Below are 13,384 nucleotides of genomic sequence, written 5' to 3'. Positions count from 1 at the left end.
GTGTAATAATCACATCAGGGTGAATGGGATGCCCATCACCTCAAGCATTTGTCCTTTCTTTGTTTTACAATCTCCAATTATGCTTTTTTTTTTTTTTGAGACAAAGTCCAGCTCTGTCATCAGGGCTGGAGTGCAGTAGCACAATCTTGGCTAACTGCAACCTCTGCCCCCTCGGTTCAAGTGATTCCCCTGCCTCAGCCTCCTGAGTAGCTGGGACTACAGGCGTGCATCACCACGCCCCGCTAATTTTTGTATTTTTAGTAGAGGTGGGGTTTCTCCGTGTTGGCCAGGCTGGTCTTGAACTTCTGACCTCAGGTGATCAGCCCCCCTTGGCCTCCCAAAGTGCTGGGATTACAGGCATAAGCCACCACACCTGGCCTATTTTAGCTATTTTTAAATATACAATAAATTATTGTTTACTATAGTCATGCTGTTGTACTACCAAATACTACATCTTATTCATTCTAACTGTATTTTTGTACCCATTAATCATTCCTGTGCACTCCCTCCAGCCCACTACCCTTCCCAGCCTCTGGTAACCATCATTCTATTCTCTATCTTCATAAGTTCAATTATTTTAATTCTTAGCACCCACAAATGACTGAGAACATGCAAAATGTGTCTTTCTGTGTCTGGCTTATTTTAGTTAACATAATGATCTCCAGTTCTACCCATGTTGTTGCAAATAACAGGATTATATTCTTTCTCATGGCTGAATAATATTCCATTGTGTATATATACCACATTTTTTCTATCCATTCACCTGTTGATGGACACTTAAATTGCTTCCAAATCTTGGCTATTGTGAACAGTGTTGCAATAAATATAGAAATGCAGATATTTCTTCAATATACTGATTTTCTTCCTTTTGGGTATATATCCAGCAGTAAGATTATTGCATCATAAAGTAACTCTATTTTTCATTTTTTGAGGACCCTCCAAACCGTTCTCCATAGTGGTTGTACTAATTTACGTTCCCATCAACAGTGTATCAGGGTTCCCTTTTCTCTACAACCTCAATAGCATTTGGTATCGCCTGTCTTTTGGATATAAGCCATTTTAACTGGGGTAGGATGATAGCTCATTGTAGTTTTGATTTGCATTTCTCTGATGATCGATGATGTTGAGCACCTTTTTATATACCTGTTTGCAATTTGTATGTCTTCTTTTGAGAAATATCTATTCTGATTTTTTGCCCATTTTAAAATCAGATTATTATATTTTTTCCCATTTATTTTTTTTCCACCTGAGCTCTTTATGTACTCTAGTTATTAATCCCTTGTCAGATGGATTCAGAATTGGGTTTTGACTTTTACACTCAATTCTAAATCATTAAATGCTGTCAAGTGGAGAACTGACATAATATTCGTATTGGAAGACCACTTTGTGTATCAGCTATCTATTGCTGTGTAACAAACCACTCCAAGCATAATGGTATAAAGTTACAATGATGCTTATTAGTCTTCTCACAATACTGAAGGCTGACTAGACTCACCTAGGCAGTTCTGGCTTAGGATGTCTTATGTGGTTGCCTTCAAACAGTATGCAGTTAGAATAGTCTCAATGGTTTCCTTGCTCAAATATCTCCTGGTTAATGTGGGCTGTTAGCTAGTGCCTCAGATGGGGCTATCTGGTGGAACACCCACACATCACCTCCGTATGTGGCCTGGGCTTTCTCACAAAATGGTGAATGGGTTCTAAGTGCATCCATCCCAGGAAGGACAGCCAAGTGGAAACATCTTTTATGACCTAACTTTGGCAGATCATGAGCAACACTTCCATTGTATTCTACTTATAGAAGCAGGGGACTAAGTTCATATTCAAGGGAAGATTAACTAGATTTTTTATTTTTTTTGAGACAGAGTCTTGCTCTGTCACCCAGGCTGGAGTGCAGTGGCCCAATCTCAGCTCACTGCAACCTCCACCACTCAGGTTCAAGTGATTCTGCTGCCTCAGCCTCCTGAGTAGCTGGGACTACAGGCACAAGCCACCACGGCCAGCTAATTTTTGTATGTTTAGTAGAGATGGGGTTTCACCATGTTGGCGAGGATGGTCTCAATCTCCTGACTTCGTGATCCACCCACCTCGGCCTCCCAAAGTGCTGGGATTACAGGCGTAAGCCGCCACACCCAGCCTGAAACCAGATTCTATCTCTTGATGACAAGTGTAAAAAAATTTGTAGACAACTATTCTTAACAGTGAAGAGATGGAATCAACCTACGTTTCTTTCCATCAATGGAAAAAAGAATAAAGGAAATGTGGCGGCCGGGCGCAGTGGCTCATGCCTATAATCTGTAATCCTAGCACCTTGGTAGGCTGAGGGGGGCGAATCACCTGAAGTCAGGAGTTTGAGACCAGCCTGGCTAACATGGTGAAACCCCGTCTCTACTAAAAATACAAAAATGTGCCAGGCATGGTGGTATGCACCTGTAATCCCAGTTACTTCAGGAGGCTGAGGCAGGAGAATCACTTGAACTTGGGAGGCAGAGGTTGCAGTGAGCTGAGATTACACCACTGCACTCCAGCCTGGGTGACAGAGTCAGACTCTGTCTCAAAAAAAAAAAAAAAAAGTTCAACACATAGAAATGCTTGATATAATCAAAGTGAATCAGAGGATAAAAGAACTACAATAAAACAACTGAAAAAATAATTATGGAAATTAGAGACAGTAGTCTAACACTGGGTTGTCAATTGGTGACCCTGAGTTAGACAACCTAAAAAAATAAAACAGGGCTGGTCATGGTGGCTCAAGCCTATAATCCCAGTGCTTTAGGAAGCTGAGGTGTGAGGATAGCTTGAGGCCAGGAGTTTGAGACAAGCCTGGGCAACATAGTAAGACCCCATCTCTACAAATGTAACAAAAATTAGCCAGGTTTGGTGGTGCATGCCTGTAATCCCAGCTATTTGGAAGGCTGAGGCAGGAAGATCCTTTGAATCCAGGAGTTTGAGGCTGCAGTGAGGTATGATGACACCACTGTATTCTAGAGTCTGGGTGAAAGAGCAAGGCCCTGTCTTGAAAGAAAGAAGAAACATAGGAATGGAGGAAGGAGGAAGGGAGGGTGGGGGGAGTGAGGGAGGAAAGGAAGGAAGGAAGGAAGAAGGAAGGGAGGAAGGGGAGGGAGGGAAAGGAGAAAGAGAGAAAGAAAGAAAAGAAAGAAAGAAAGAGAAAGAAAGATTGCATGCAGAGATAGAGAAGTACATAGTCAGTAGCCAAAGGGCACACCGTATACCTGGAAAAACTAATACGGAGTGATTGGCCTCCAGCCAACCCTGGCTAAGCTATCAAACTTCAATGATAAAGAAAGTACTCCACTGGCCTTTGGGCAGGAAAACATAAGTACATGTGAGAAAAACCTCCAGCCAGCCTCAGACCTTCCCTTAGCCCCAGCCAGAGTCAGATGAGAATAGTCAGAACTTATGGGAAGACCTGAAGCAAAGGAAAATGAATCAAGAATATTCTCCCAGGCCAAGTGCGGTGGCTCATGCCTGCAATCCCAGAATTTTGGGAGGCCAAGGCAGGAGGATCACCTGAGGTCAGGAGTTCGAGACCAGCCTGTCCAAGATGGTGAAAGCCTATCTCTACTAAAAATACAAAAATTAGCCAGGCGTGGTAGCGTGTGCCTGTATTCTTAGCTACTTAGGAGAATGAGGCAGCAGAATCGCTTGAACCTGGGAGACGGAGGTTGCAGTGAGCTGAGATCACACCACTGCACTCCAGCCTGGGCAACAGGGCAAGACTCTGTCAAAAAAAAAAAAAAAAAAAAGTCATCCAAGGATAAACACATTAAACAGAAACTATCAAACATGCACCAATTCCAAAAATACAGCAGCTGTGGGTGAAAACAGAAACTGCAGATTAAAAAGACTCATAATACTTTTATTATTTTTAAAATAATTTTAATGAACATTGAATAAAAAGATATCACTTCCCCATAGGCATTTATCTGAAGTTCAGAAATTCTCCCACCTTACTTTAGTTTCTTCAGCTTCTGTTGTAGCAAGCAAAATAAAAGTTATATATATATTTAAACTAAAACACAATATAAAATACGTAAAGTTACTTTTTTTTTTGAGAAGGAGTTTCACTCTGTCGCCAGGCTGGAGTTGTATTTTTGTATTTTTAGTAGAGACAGGGTTTCACCATGTTGGCCAAAATTGTCTCGATCTCTGGACCTTGTGATCCACCTGCCTCAGCCTCCCAAAGTGCTGGGGATTACAGGTGTGAGCCACCGCACTCATCAAAGTTATTTTCAGTCCATTAATCTATCTACTTATCTAGCTACCTATTTGCACAAAAAGAGGTATGAATTATTATTATTATTTTTTTTGAGACAGAGTCTCTCTTTGTTGCCTAAGTTAGAGTGGAATGGTGTGATCTTGGGTCACGGCAACCTCTGCCTCCCAGGCTCAAGAGATTCTCGTGCCTCAGCCTCTCAAGTAGTTAAGATTACAGGCATCACTATGCTCAGATAATTTTTGTATTTGTAGTAGAGATGAGGTTTCACTATGTTGGCCAGGCTGGCCTCGAACTCCTGAATTCAAGTGATCTGCCTGCCTCAGCCTCCCAAAGTGCTGGGATTACAGGCATGAGCTATCATGCCTGGCCATATCACCTAATGTTAAGAGTTATTTCTTGGTGGTTGAAAATTTCATGATTTGCTACTTGCTTCTTTGTACTTTTCTTTCCTCTCCTCTCTCTCTCTCTCTCTCTCTCTCTCTCTCTCTCTCTCTCTCTCTCTCTCTCTCTCCCCCTCCCTCTTTCTGACAGGGTCTCACTCTGTTGCCCAGGCTGCAGTCTCAAACTCCTGGGTTCTAGTGATCCACCTATCTCAGCCTCCCGAGTTGCTGGGACTACAGGTGCACATTACCATAACTGGTTTTTAACTTTTTATAGAGATGGGATCTTGCTATGTTGTTCATGCTGGTCTCATACTCCTGGCCTTGAGCAATCCTTCTAACCTGCCTTCCCAAAGTGCCGGGATTACAGGTGTGAGCTACAGCACCCGGCGTGCTTTGTACTTTTCTATAGGACTTACATTTTATATAATAATTACAAATAATTTTTACAAAAGCAGTAGTCATTCTAAACTTTTAAAAATTAAGCAGTGATTAAGAAAGAGCTACAGAAAGTAGTATTAATTCAGCACCTATTATATGCTAGATATTTTGCATATAGCGGATCACCTAATCCACATATCAAGGCAAGAATTATAATCTTTATTTTCCAAGAGAGAAAACTGAGGCTTACAAGCATTTGTTAATTCTAGAGTTACACTGCCGCTGCCAAAATAAGTGCCCCCTCCCAGCAGCCTGCCCACTGCTGGTTTTATCAAATTCAAACCCCACTTCCACCCCCACATCTGTGCACAAGAATGTTCACACACACACACACACACACACAGACACACACACACAAACACACACACATTTCTGCAATATTCCATCTGACTAGGTCAGGAACTTGTCATGACAAACCAAATGCAATACCTATTTCCTGACCAAAGCTGTTATTCAATATCTCTATCATTTGAGAAATAGTTTGATTTCATGCTGACAAGGGTCACACTGAGGTCTTAAGAGAAGTAACAATTACAAAGCATCCTAATCTAAGTGAAAGGGTGTGATGTTCAGATACATCCAGCCCTTTGAGATGCTCTGCTGGAAGGTGGTTGAGGTGCAAAGTACTATTGACTCATGGTCATCTTGGTCCATGGTCATTAATAATGATACTTTGTACTACTTTCATGTTTGTGCTAAGGGTGGTTTCAAAACCTGGAAGAAGCTTATCAACTTCTAGGCATTCAAATATCTCTTTCACAATATATAGATGTGTGTGTGTATGTGTATGCTATGAAAATATACACATATATACATATATGAATATATATACACACACACACATATATAAATATTTACAATATACTAATCAAAAAGTAAATTCTTTTTTTTTTTTTTTGAGATGGAGTCTCACTCTGTCACCCAGGGTGGAGTGCAGTGCTCGATCTCAGCTCAATTCCATCTCTGCCCCCCCAGATTGAAGCGATTCTCCTGCCTCAGCCTCCTGAGTAGCTGGGATTACAGGTACCTAATTTTTCTATTTTTAGTAGAGACGGGGTTTCACCATCTTGGCCAGGCTGGCCTTGAACTCCTGACCTCATAATAGACCCACGTCGTCCTCCTAAATTGCTGGGATTACAAGCATGAGCCACTGTGCCCGGCATAAAGTGAATTCTTAATCATCCTTGAAAAGAAAATGGCAGGCCAGGTGTGGCTCTCACCTGTAATCCCAGCACTCTGGGAGGCTGAGTTGGAAGGATCACTTGAGCCCAGGAGTTTGAAACCAGCCTGGGAAACATGGTGAGACCCCCTCTCTACAACAAATATAAAAATTACCTGGGCATGGCAGCTTATACCTGGGGTCCCAGCTACTCAGGAGGCTGATGTGAGAGGATCACTTAAGCCAAGAAAGCAGAGGTTGTGGTGAGCTGAGATCACACCACTGCAGTCCATCCTAAGTAACAAAGCAGTACCTTGCCTCAAAAAAAAAAAAAAAAAAAGAAAAGAAAAGAAAAGAAAAAAATTGGTATCCAAGAAAAATTTAAAATCTCTCTCTACATAGAAATGTATATAGTCATAGTGTATTAATCAAAAAGTAAATTCTTAATAGTTCATGACAAGCAAATGGCAGGCCAGGCATGGTGGCTCATGTTTGTAATCTCAGCACTTTGGGAGGCCCAGGCAAAAATATTGCTTGTGTCTAAAAGTTTGGGACCAGCCTGGGCAACCTAGTGAGAACCAACCTCTCAGAAAAAATCAGAAATTAGCCAGGCATGGTGGCATATGCCTGTAGTCTCAGCTACTCAAGATGCTGAGTTGGGAGGATCACTTGAGGCCAAGAGGCCAAGTCTGCAGTGAGCCATAATCACACGACTACACTCCAGCCTGGGTGACAGAGCAAGACCCTGTCTAAGAAAACTATAAAAGAAAAAGAAAACTATAAAAAATATAAAAAAGAAGACATGAAGTGAGAAGCTACCATGTCCAGGGCAAAGACAAAGGGCCCAAGCAAAAGCCCATTCCCCTCCTCACCCCCAGTAGACAAGAAAAACCATGAGACACTAAATAAAACAGAAATCACTGTGAAACCACACAGGCAGAATTTACTATCGATTTGTCAGAAATCCACTCTCAAGGTTAAGAGACAGTTTTTGCTAAGGCACTCTGCTGTAAAGTGAACAAATGAGAGTCCAGGGAAGCTTTAGGCTCCTTGATGCTGTTGACCATCAAAGGCTTAAAGCTGGATCTGGAAGAGGCAACTGTGAGGCAAGAGCAAAACCAGAAGAGGCTACCATGAGGCAAAAGATGGGCCTTGAGTGGCCACTGTGAGGCAGAAGATGGGCCAGACGAGGCCATTGTGAGGCAGGAGCTGGTGTAAGAGAGACCACCATGAGACAGGAGCTGGGTCTTGGGAGGCAGATCTGAGGTAGGAGATGGGCCTAGTGAGGCCACTGTGAAAAAGGAGCTGGGCCTAGAGAGGCCAGTGTGAGGCAGAAGCTGGGCCGGTTGAGGCTGCCAGAAGTCAGATAGGAACATGGCCGGGGAAGGCCACCATGAGGCAAGAGCTGGGCCTGGAAAGCCTGCTGCGAGGCAGGAGAAAAGCCTGGAGAGGCCATTGTCAGGCAGGAGCTGGGCCTGTTTAGGCTGCCACGAGGTTGACAGTAGGCCTGGAGAGCTTGATTTGAGAAAATTTTGAGCCTACAAAGGCCACCAGGAGCTGGGCAGAAGCTGAGTCCAAGGAGGTTGTTGTGAGGCAGGAGTTGGGCCTGTAGACACAGCAGGGAGGAAGAGCTCAGCCTGGAGAGGATGCCAGGAGGCAGCAACTGGGCCTAAAGAGGCCGACTTGAGGAAGTTCTGGGCCTGGAGAGGCCGCCAAAAGGGAAAAACTGGGCCTGGAAAGGCCGTTGTAAGGAATGAGCTGGGCCTAAAGAGGTCATTGAAAGGCAGGAGCTGGGCTTGTCGAAGCTGCCAAAAGTCAGGAGTTTTGGACTGGGGAGGCTACAGTGAGGCAAGAGCTGGGTGTGGAGAGTCCGCTGTGAGGTAGAGGCTGGGCCTGTACAGGCCTTAAGAAGGCAGGAGCTGGGCCTGGAGAGGCTGACTTGAGTTCAAGTTCTGGGCCTGAAGAGGCCACCAAGTCAAAAGCAGGGCCTGAGAAGGCCACCAAGAGGCATGAGCTGGGCCTGGACAGGCTGATGGGAGGAAGTTTTGCACCTGGAGAGGCCACCAAAAGGCAGGAGCTGGGCCTGGAAAAACCAACTGGAGGATGATTTGGGTCTTCAGAGGCCACCAGGAGGCAGGAGCTGGGAAAGAAGAGGCCAATTTGAGGATGATTTGGGCCTGCAGAGGTTGCTGGGAGGAAGAGCTGGGCCTGGAGAGGCTGACTGGGGGAAGTTCTGGGCCTGGAGTGGCCAAAAAGCGAAAGCTAGGCCTGGAAAGGCCACCGTGAGGCATGAGCGTGGCCTACAAAGGCCATTGGGAGGCAGCAGCTAGGCCTGTAGAGGCTGCCGAAAGGCAGGAACCTGGTCAGAGGAGGCCACGGTGAGGCAAGAGGTGGGCCTGGAAGGTGCACTGTGAGGTAGAGGCCAACAACAGGCAAAAGCTGGGCCTGGAGAGATGACAAGAGGAATGAGCTGGGCCTAAACAGGCCAGTATGAGAAAGGATCTCGGCCTAGAGAGGCCAGTGTGAGGCAGGAGGTGGGCCTGGACAGGTTGCCAGAGGCATCAACTGGGCCTAAACAAGCCATTGTGAGGGAGGAGCTAGGCCTGTTGAGGCTGCTGGGAGGCAGGCGGGAACTTGGCCCACGCAAGCCACTGTGAGGCAAGAGATGGGCCTGGAGAGGGAGCTAAGAGGCAAGAGCGGGGCCTGCAGAGGCTGTTCTCAAGCCAGAGCTGGGTCTGTACAGGCCACTGCAAGGCAGAAGGTGGGACTAAAGAGCTTGACTTGAGGAAGTTTTGGGCCTACAAAGGCCGGCAGTAGTTGGGCAGGAGCTGAGCCATAAAAGGTTGTTGTGAGGCAGGAGTTGGTCTTGTAGATACAGCCAGGAGGAAGAGCTAGGCCTGGAGAGAATGCCGGGAGGCAGCAACTGGGCCTGGAGAGGCCGACTTGAGGAAGTTTTGGGCCTGGAGATGATGTCCCGGGACAGGAGCTGGGCCTGGAGAGGCCACTGTGAGGCATGAGCTGGGCGTAGAGAGGCCAGTGTGTGGCAGGACCTGGGCCTGTCCAGGCTGCCAGGAAATAGGTGGAAACCTGGCCAGGGAAGGTTGCCATGAGACAAAAGTTGGGCCTGGAAAAACCATCGTGAGGTATGAGCTTGGCCTAAAGAGCCATTGGGTGGCAGGAGCTGGGTGTGTAGAGGCTGCTGAAAGGCAGGCGCTTGGCTTGTTGGGGGCCACGGTGAGGCAGATGCTGGGCCTGGAGAATCTGCTGTGAGGCAGATATTGGGCCCGTACAGGCTGACAGAAGGCAGGAGCTGGGCCTGGAGAGGCTGCCAGGACACAGAAGCTGGGCCTGAAGAGGCTGCCAAGAGGCATGAGCTGGGCCTAAAGAGACCAGTGTGACAAGAGATTGGCCTGGAGAGGCCGACTTGAGGAAGATTTTGGCCTAGAGAGCCTGTCAGGGGCAGGAACTGGGCCTGGAGAGGCCACCGTGAGGCATGAACTGGGCCTAATGATGCCAGTGTGAGGCAGGAGCTGGGCCTGTCAAGGCTGCTCAGAGGTTGCCAAAAGGCAAAAGCTGGGCCGGAATGGCCACCATGAGGCAGGAGCTTGGCCTAGAGAGGCCACTGGGAGGCAGGAGCTAGGCCTGTAGAGGCTGCCGAAAGGCAGGAGCTTTGCCTGGGAGGCTGTGGTGAGGCAGATACTGGGCCTGGAAAGTCTGCTGTGAGGCAGAGGTTGGGCCTGTAGAGGCCGATGGGAGGTCTGCTGAAATGGCAGACTTGAGAAAGTTCTCAGTCTGGAGAAGCCACCGGGATGCGGGAGCTGGGCCTGGAGAGGCCACCGAGAGGCATGAGCTGTGCCTAAAGAGGCCAGTGTTAGGCAGGAGCTGTGCCTGAAGAGGCGACTTGAGGAAGTTTTGGGCCTGGACAGCCCGTCGGGGGCAGGAGCTGGGCCTGGAGAGGCTGCCGTGAGGCATGAGCTGGGCGTAATGAGGTTAGTGTGAGGCAGGACCTGGGCCTGTCGAGGCTGCCGGGAGGCAGGTAGAAACTTGTTCAGGGAAGACCTCCGTGAGGCAAAAGCTGGGCCTGGAGAGTCAGCTGGGAGGCAAGAGCTAGGCCTGGAGATGCTGTTGTCACACAGGAGCTGGGCCTGTCCAGGCCATTGGGAGGCAGAAGGTGGGTCTGGAGAGCTTGACTTGAGGCAGTTTTGGGCCTACAAAGGCCACCAGGAGCTGGGCAGAAGCTGAACCAAAAGAGGTTGTTGTGAGGCAGGAGCTGGGCCTCCAGGCACAGCCAGGAGAAACCTCAGCCTGTAGAGGCCACCTGGAGGCAGCAGCTGGGTCTGGAGAGGCCAACGGAAGAAGGCAGGAGCTTGGCCTTGAGAGGCTGACTTATGGACATTTTGGGCCTGTATAGGCTGCCCAGAGGCAGGAGCTCGGACTAAAGAGACTGTTGTATGGCAGGAGCTGGGCCTGTACAGGCCACTGGGAGGCAAAAGGTGGGCCTCAAGAGTCCACTGTAAAACAGGAGCTGAGTCTTGGAAGGTGGCTGTGAGGCAAAAGATGGCCCTTGGGAGGCTGATGAGAGGCAGTAGCTGGGCCTGGTGAGGTTGACTTGAGAACCTTCTCTCTGGGCCTGGAGAGAAGGCTGGGAGGCAGGAGTTGGGCCTAAAGAGGCCATTGTAATGATGGAGCTGGGCCTGTGGAGGCTGCCATGAGGCAGCAGCCTCATCTGTGGAGACTGCCATGAGGTAGGGTATGGGCCTAAATAGGCCATTGTGAGCCACAAGCTTGGCCCGTAGAGGCCGACTGGAGAAAGTTCTGGACCTGGAGAGGCTGCCGGGAGGCAGGAGCTGAGCCAAAAGATTCAAGCGCATTACATTTATTAGGCACTTTATTTCCATTATTACATTGTAGTATATAATGAAATAATTATAGAACTCACCATAATGTAGAATCAGTGGACATGTTAAGCTTATTTTCCTGCAACAAGATGGTCCCATCTGAATTGATGGAAGAAAGTGACAGATAATCAGGTATTAGATTCTCATAGGGACAGCACAACCCAGATCTCTCGCATGCACGGTTTGCATAGGATGCATGCTCCTATGAGAATCTAATGCTGCTGCTGATCTGAGAGAAGGCGGAGCTCAGGCGGGAATGTGAGCAATGGGGAGTGGCTGTAAATACAGATGCAGCTTCCCTCACTCAACACCACTCACCTCCTGCTGTGTGGCTCCTTAAATCTCCATGGCTCAGGGGTTGGGGACCCCTGCTGAAGTGCATCCAAAAGGACCATTCCCACACCAGTCTTCATAGCGGTCAAGTGCAGCAACCACTTAGCTCCCAAGGCATGTGCCTCAGCTGGCATTTCATCACAATCTACAGTAAGCAGTAGCTTGAGTCATTGTGAGGTCACTTCCTGGAAATCACCAGCATTCCGTTTCCCATTGGCAAGGAGCTCAGCACTGCCCCTTGGATAACCAAACCTATCCCCAAATCCCATCTGTGTGAGTCTATCTCCAGGGACCCTTCTTAGCATATTAGAGTCCAACCAGGAGACATAAACCACTCAAAAGTTTAAAGTGGTAAAATTTAATACAGAGAATTATTCATTATAACAGGGGAACAGCATAATGAGAGACTGGCTAGCACAAAGTAAAGAGAACTCTAGAGAATATAGGACTAGCCCAGGCCAGGCATGGTGGCTCATGCCTGAAATTCCAGCAATTTAAGAAGCCAACACAGGAGGACTGCTTGAGGCCGGGAGCTAGAGATTGGCCTGGACAACACAGTGAGACCCTGTCTCTATCCAAAAAAAGAAAAAAATTAGCTGGGAGTGGTGGTGCACACTTGTAGTCCCAGCTACTCAGGAAGCTGAAGTGAGAGAATAGTTTGAGCCTGGGAGGTCAAGGCTACAATGAGTCATGATTATGCCACTACAGTCAAGCCTGGGTGACACAGCAAGACCCCATCTCAAAAACAACAACAAAACAACAACAACCACAACCATTTACAGACAGAAAAGAAATAGAGCTAATAAGCTAAGGGAAGATGCTGAAATGTGACCAAGCAATATGTGGTATTTTATCTATTTAAAATAATCAAACAAAAAATAACTTATTAAATTATAATACCCTGTGCTGGCAAAGGTGCAGTGAAATGGACACTTTCTTATACTAGGAGGGGTGTTTAAATTGTACATAGTCTTCCAAGGTAAAGCTTGGCAATTTTTTAAATAGAGACAGGGTCTCACCTTACTGCCTCCTCCAACTCTTGGCCTCAAGCAATCCTCCTGTCTTAGCCTCCAAAGGGCTGGGATTATAGCCAGGAGGCACCAAAAACCTTGTCAATGTACATCAAGGGCAATGAGAATGCCCATTCACCATGACTCACAGTAATCTTACTTCTGGAAATACCTTGGGGAGACAATTAAATCTAAACAAAAGGTCATCTGCATAAACACAGTGAAATTCTGGGAGTAATTGAAAACAGAGTGGTTAAGTTAAATAAGAAACAGTTATAAGAAATTATACTATGGTATTTATAGGCACCTGGTAAAAGGTCAGTTAATGTTAGCTGCTACTTTTTTGTTGCTTTGAGACAGGGTCTCACTCTGTCACCCAGGCTGGAGTGCAGAGGCCTGATCATGACTCACTGCAGTCTCAACCTCCTTGGACTCAAGTGATCTTCCCACAGCAGCCTCCCAAGTAGCTGGGACTACAGGAACATGTCACCACACTAGGCTAATTCATGTACTTTTCTGTAGGGATGGTGCCTCCTTTGGTTTCCGAGGCCTGTCTCAAACTCTTGGCCTCAAGCCATCCTCCTACCTCAGCCTCCGAAAGTGTTGTGATTACTGGTGTGAGCCACCACACCTGGCCAGCTGCTACTTTTATTATTATTCCTCTCAATTAAAAATAATTTTCATTAAAAATTATCATTTTCAAGGCTATGGAACAATATGTGTCATACAGCATAATTGTAAAAACATATACAGTCATCCCTCGGTATACAGAGAGGATTAGTTCCAGCCCCCCATCTCTGCGTATACCAAAATCCATGCATACTCACATTTCACAGTCAGCCCTCTGGAACCCACATATAGGAAAAGTCCAAATATTAGTTGGGCACAGTACCAAGCACCTATAGTCTCAGCCACGTAGGAGGCTG

The 13,384-nt window shown here is 46.9% G+C and overlaps 1 pseudogene; it reads right to left on the bottom strand.

The window, feature by feature from the left end:
* Window positions 1-8,712: 8,712 nt before the first annotated feature.
* Window positions 8,713-10,613, bottom strand: LOC134810621 (putative uncharacterized protein FLJ44672; annotated as a pseudogene).
* Between the last annotated feature and the right edge of the window lie 2,771 nt (window positions 10,614-13,384).

The sequence above is a fragment of the Pan troglodytes genome, chromosome 6, assembly GCF_028858775.2.
Source record: "Pan troglodytes isolate AG18354 chromosome 6, NHGRI_mPanTro3-v2.0_pri, whole genome shotgun sequence".
Classification (NCBI taxonomy): Eukaryota; Metazoa; Chordata; class Mammalia; order Primates; family Hominidae; genus Pan; species Pan troglodytes.
This window is presented reverse-complemented; position numbering and strand designations above follow the sequence as displayed.